The sequence below is a fragment of the Chiloscyllium plagiosum genome, unplaced genomic scaffold, assembly GCF_037043375.1.
Source record: "Chiloscyllium plagiosum isolate Xiang-an unplaced genomic scaffold, Cpla_swu_hap1 HiC_scaffold_45, whole genome shotgun sequence".
Classification (NCBI taxonomy): Eukaryota; Metazoa; Chordata; class Chondrichthyes; order Orectolobiformes; family Hemiscylliidae; genus Chiloscyllium; species Chiloscyllium plagiosum.
In genome coordinates this window covers 49,960,485-49,967,108 of record NW_028270183.1, presented here as the reverse complement: position 1 = coordinate 49,967,108, position 6,624 = coordinate 49,960,485, and positions in this window count along the sequence as shown.

Below are 6,624 nucleotides of genomic sequence, written 5' to 3'. Positions count from 1 at the left end.
TGTGACATGTCTTGTGGTCCAGTGTCTTCAATAATTTTTAACTCCTGTAACAGATCCTATCGCTGTAGCCTCCTCCCTTCCCGATAGTCCATCCACATATTTGAAATGTACTGCATTCCAGACGACCATCCCTATCCCTGTAACTTGCTTCAGTGTCTACAACATGCCTTATCTCTGTAGTCTCCTCCTCCAATAAGGTAAAAACAAGGATTGCAGATGCTGGAAAGCAGAGTCTAGATGAGAGTGGTGCTGGAAAAGCACGGCAGGTCAGGCAGCATCCGAGGAGCAGGAAAATCGAAGTTTTGGGCAAAAGCCCTTCATCAGGAATAGGGGCAGGGAGCCTGCAGGGTGGGGAGATAAATGAGAGGGGGGTGGGGATTGGGAGAAAGTAGCATAGAGTACAATAGGTGAATGGGGTGGGGAAGAAGGTGGTAGATCAGAGTGGAGGATGGGGGAAGGTAGCAAAGAGTACAATGGGTGAATGGGGGTGGGGATGGGGATGATAGGTCAGAGACGAAGGTGGGAAGGGAGATAGGTCATTAGGACAGGTCATGAGGGCGGTGCTGAGCTGGAAGGCTGGAGGTGTGGTGAGATGGGGGAAGGGGAAATGAGGAAACTGGTGAAATCCACATTGATGCCCTGGAATCGAAGTGTTCCGAGGTGGAAGGTGAGGCGTTCTTCCTCCAGGCGTCGGATGGTGAGTACGTGGCGGTGGAGGAAGCCCAGGACCTGCATGTCCTCGGCAGAGTGGGAGGGGGAGTTGAAATGTTGAGTCACAGGGCGGTGGGGTTGATTGGTGCGGGTGTACCAGAGATGTTCCCTAAAGTGCTCTGCAAGGAGGTGTCCAGTCTCCCCAAAGTAGAGGAGACCGCATCGGGAGCAACGGATACAATAAATGATATTGGTGAACGTGCAAGTAAAACTTTGGATGTGGAAGGCTCCTTTGGGGCCTTGGATGGTGGTGAGGGGAGAGGTGTGGGCGCAGGTTTTGCAATTCCTGCAGTGGCAGGAGAAGGTGCCAGGATGGGAGGGTGGGTTTTTGGGGGGCGTGGAACTGACCGGGAAGTCACGGAGCGAATGGTCTTGCGGAAAGTGGAGAGGGGTGGGGAGGGAAATGTATCCCTGGTGGTGGGGTCCGTTTGGAGGTGCCGGAAATGGCGGCGGATGATTTGGTTTATGGGAAGGTTGGTAGGGTGGAAGGTGAGCACCAGGGGCGTTCTGTCCTTGTTACGGTTGGAGGGGTGGGGTTTGAAGGCGGAGGTGCGGGATGTGGACGAGATGCGTTGGAGGGCATCTTTTACCACGTGGGAAGGGAAATTTCAATCTCTAAAGAAGTAGGCTATCTGGTGTGTTCTGTGGTGGAACTGGCCGTCCTGGGAGCAGGTACGGTGGAGGTGGGAATAGGGATTGGGAATTTTGCAGGCGGTAGGGTGGGAAGATATATAATCTAGGTAGCTGTGGGAGTCAGTCGGTTTGTATAAAATGTTGGTGTCAAGTCGGTTGACATTAATGGGGATGGAGAGGTCCAGGAAGGTGAGGGAGGTATCAGAGATGGTCCAGGTAAATTTAAGGTCAGGGTTGAATGTGTTGGTGAAGTTGATGAATTGCTCAAACTCCTCGAGGGAGCACGAGGTGGTGCCAATGCAGTCATCAATGTTGCAGAGGAAGACGTGGGGAGTGGTGCCATTGTAACTACGGAAGATGGACTGTTCTCCGTAGCCAACAAAGAGACATGCATAGCTGGGGCCCATACGGGTGCCCATGGCTACCCCTTTGGTCTGGAGGAAGTGGGAGGATTTGAAGGAAAAATTGTTAAAGGGTGAGGACAAGTTCAGCCAAACGAGTGAGAGTATCGGTGGAAGTGTACTTTTGTGGACGTCAGGAGATGAAGAAACGGAGGGCTTGGAGGTCCTGGTCATGGTAGAGGGATTGGATATCCATTGTGAAGATGAGGCATTGAAGACAGAGAAACGGAAGTCTTGGAGGAGTGGAGCGTGTGAGTGGTGTCTCGAACGAATGTGGGTAGTTCCTGGACTGGGGGATAGGACAATGTCGAGGTAGGCAGACATGAGTTCGGTGGGGTAGGAGCATGCTGAGACAATGGGTCGGCCAGGGTGGTCAGGCTTGTGGATCTTGGGAAGGAGGTAGAACCTTCTCTGAACTCCTCTGAAATTCTCTGAACTCCTCTTCCAATATCACTGTTGTCGGTGTGACTGTCCCAGATTATGTGAATATTGAAGTTTTCCAAAATTATCACAATGTGTTTGTCAAAAAATTCCAATGAGTTCCTGTGTAATGCAGTGATGAGCAACAGAATGCTGTTCGGTTGCTAAAACTGTTCTGCTGTTTGTATCCTTGGCAAGTAGTAGCCAGAATTTACATTCAGACTGACTCTACTTCATGATCTCAGACAAAATGCTTTCTCTGTGATGCCTTTCTTAGTGTTACCCATTTTTCCTGAGTTTCCGCAAGGTTGTGATCCATTGAATATTTATGTCCACCTTTTGTTCACCCTGTAACCACGTGACACTGGTGTCGAAACCTCTTTTATCTCAGTGTCACAAATCCATCTGCCTTATTGATAAGACTTCGTCCATTTAAAAAAACATAATTTATTCTTTCCCACAATTTCCTGTCACAAACCTATTCACTGATGTACAGTTTTAGTTAATCGCTGTCCCATCCTGTTCCTTTCTGATTGCCTTCAGTCACATCCCCATACTGTTCCGATGCTTCACCTTTTCTCTTTGGATTTGGAAAGCTCCTTTCACCTGGACCTTGTCCCTGCAACGACTCTGTCAGTTTAAAGCCCTGTCCATAAACCTACTGACATGATTGGCCAGGAACCAGCACGGTTCCAGTGGGACCATCCTATAGGATTTTTTTATAAATCAGGTAGGGGATGTGGGTGTCTCTGGCTGACCAGCCTTTATTGCCTATCCCTAGCTGCCCATGAGCTGAGTAGCTTGCTTGGCCATTTCAGAGGGCAATTGAGAGGCAAACACTTTCCTGTGGGTATGTTGTGCAGACCACGTGAGAATATTCAGATCTCGTTGTCGAAATGACAAGTGGGCGGCACGGTGGCTCAGTGATTACCACTCTTGCCTCACAGCAACAGTGTCCCAGGTTCGAATTCAGCCCCGGGCGACTGTGTGGAGTTTGCACATTGTCCCCGTGTCTGCGTGAATTGCCTCCGGGTGCTCCGGTTTCCTCCCACAGTCCCAAGACGTGCAGATCAGGCGAATTGGTCATGCTAAATTGCCCATAATGGTACGTGTATTAGGTCGAGGGTGATGGGTCTGAGTGGGTTACTCTTGGGCCGAAAGACCTGTTTAAACACTGTATGGAATCTAATCTAAGGGATTGGGATTTTTGTACATCAGCAATGGTTTCATATTTGTTTATGGACTGTTAATTGCTATTTTTAAAAATTATTGATTTTAAATTCCACCATATCTTATGATGGGAGTCAAACCTGCCTCCCCAGAACATTAGCTGAGGTTTTGGACAAATGCTCTAACAATAATGTTACTAGGCCATCACTTCACCTGCCCACTGGTTGCTCATCCCTGAGCACTGACACATGAAGCTAAACCATTCTTCCAACATGATTGTGTGATCCTGAAGTCTTCCAGCAGGCTGGTGATATCACTCAGTCTCTCTCCATGTGGTATACCTAACTGTGTGGGTTTAATTGCTGCCTCTGTCAGTGTCTCTCTTGCAGCTACTCCAGATCCTGAGCCAACAGAATTCTCCACTCCAGAGAGACACAACAGTGCAGGCCAGGGATGGAGTTTGGGATTTTTCAGATAACAGTAATTGTCCCTGTAACCTGCTCCATTCCCGATTAGTCCCTCCCTATATTTGAAACGTACTGCATTCCAGACTACCATCCCCATCGCTGTAACTTGCTTCAGTCTCTACAACATGCTTTATTTCGGTACTCTTTAACTGGATACAGAGTGATACAGCACAGAAACAGAACCTGTGGTCCAACTCCTCAATGCTGCCCATGTGACCTAAACTGAACGAGTCTCATTTGCCTGCGTTTGGCCCTTATCTCTTCAAACCTTCTCCTCTCAATATACCTGCCCAAATGTCTTTTCCATGCTGTAATTGTTCTTGTTTCTCCCATGTGCCTGAGGCAGTCTGTTCCGTCTATGCACCATCCTCTGTGGATAATGTTCCCCCTCAGCTCCCTCTTTAAATATTTGCTCTCTCACCTCCCATTTATACCCTCTACTTTTGGACTCACCTACCCTTGGCAATTCACCATTCTTAGGGTCACCCCGTGGCCTCCTCTGCCCAAGGGAAATATTTAGGACAATATTACAAATATCTCCAACGTATGTAACAAAGTGCTGGCCAATGTCGGCAAATGTGCCAAATGTCGCTTTCCCCACTCTGTCCACCTGTGATGCCACTTCCGAGGAACAATGTAACTTGCACCCCCAGATCTCTCTCTCTGTCTGTCTCTCTCTGTTCGGCAACACTGGCCAGAGCCCTTCCATTAACTGTGTTAGACATCCCTGGTTTGTGTTAACAAAATCCAACACCTGAATTAAACTCCATCTTTCATTCCTTGGTCCACTGGCCCAGTTGGTCAAGATCCCCTTTGATAACCGTATTTACTGCCCACGACACCATTAATTTGATCATCAACAAACTTTCGCACAATCACTCCTATATTTTCAACCACATCGTTTATGTAGATGATGCACATCAGTGGACCCAGCCCTGATCCTTTCTTCAATAATGGAATAAAACCATATTCTTGTCATAAAGCCATACAGCATGGAAACTGACCCTTCAGTTGATACCCACCATTATCTAAAACTAAAGTCTTCCCAGCTATCTGAAGATGGCCCATATCACTCCAACCCTTCCCTATTCACCTGTTCATCCAAATATCTTTTAAATGTTGTAATTGTACCCACATCAACCCCTTTCTCAGGACGTTCATTCCACACTCAAACCACCCTCTGTGTAGCAAATGGCCCCATATCTTTCTTTTTGAACATCTCTCTCCTTTAAGCTTAAAAATGTGGCCCCTCCTCTTGAGACACCCCCATCCTGAGGAAAAGGCAACTACCATAAAATTGATCTATATACCTCATTTTTTTTTCATAAATTTTTATAGCATCATGTCTCAACCTCCAGGCTGCAGTGAAAAAAGATTCAGCCTATCCAGCCATTTTTCAGAACTCAAGCCTTCCATACCCAGCAATATCCTGGTAAATCTCTTCTGAATGCCCTGCAGCATAATAATATCCTCCCTGTTAAGTGGGCGACCAGAACTGGACAGAGTATTGCAGAACAGGCCTCACAAATGTCTGTGCAATCTCAACATGACGTCCCAAATCCTACATTCAATAGAATGATCCATAGTCAGGCATGCAGAGCACTGTCTTATCCATCCTGTGATGCAAGCTTCAAGAATTATGTGCCTGAACCCGGAGGTCCCTCTGCTCTAAAACACTAACCAAAGCCTTAACATTAATTGTATAAGCTCTACCCTTGTTTGTTTTACAAAATGCATTACCTTGTGTTTATTCAGATTGAATTCCACGTCTAGTTTTTCAGCCTATTCATTCCCTTCATCAAGATCCCTTTGTATTCTCAGAAAACTTCCTTCACTATCCATGATGCCACGCTCCAGCCTGCCAGCACATCACACATGCCTGTCAGTAGTACACATACCTTTGCTAGGGGCTCCACAATTTCTTCCCTAGCATCCCGCAGTGTCCTGTGATACACTTAATCAGGTTCTGGCACTTGCCATTGTTTTAAAACCTCCAGCACCACCTCTTAAATGACATGCACTCTTTTCAAGTCAAAGAGATATACAGCATAGAAACAGACCCTTCGGTCCCCAACTCGTCCAGGCTTACCAGAAGATCTAAATAAATCCATTCCCTTTTCCAGCATTCGGCCCATATCCTTCGACACCCTTACTATTCAGATGCCCATCCAGATAACTTTTAAATGCTGTGGTTCTGTTCGCCGACCTGGAAGTTTTGGTTGCAAACGTTTCGTCCCCTGTCTAGGTGACATCCTCAGTGCTTGGGAGCCTCCTGTGAAGCGCTTCTCTGGTGTTTCCTCCGGCATTTATAGTGGCCTGTACCAGTCGCTTCCGGTTGTCAGTTTCAGCTGTCCACTGTACTGGCCGGCATATTGGGTCCAGGTCGATGTGTTTGTTGATGGAGTTTGTGGATGAGTGCCAAGCTTCTCGGAATTCCCTGGCTGTTCTTTGTTTGGCTTGCCCTATAATGGTAGTGTTGTCCCAGTCGAATTCATGTTGCTTGTCGTCTGCGTGTGTGGCTACGAGGGATAGCTGGTCGTGTCGTTTCGTGGCTAGTTGATGTTCGTGGATGTGGATGGTTAGCTGTCTTCCTGTTTGTCCTATATCGTGTTTTGTGCAGTCCTTGCATGGGATTTTGTACACGACATTAGTTTCGCTCATGCTGGGTATCGGGTCCTTCATTCTGGTGAGTTGTTGTCTGAGTGTGGCTGTTGGTTTGCGTGCTGTTATAAGTCCTAGTGGTCGCAGTAGTCTGGCTGTCAGTTCAGAGATGTTCTTGATGTATGGTAGTGAGGCTACTCCTTTGCGTTGCGGCATGTCCT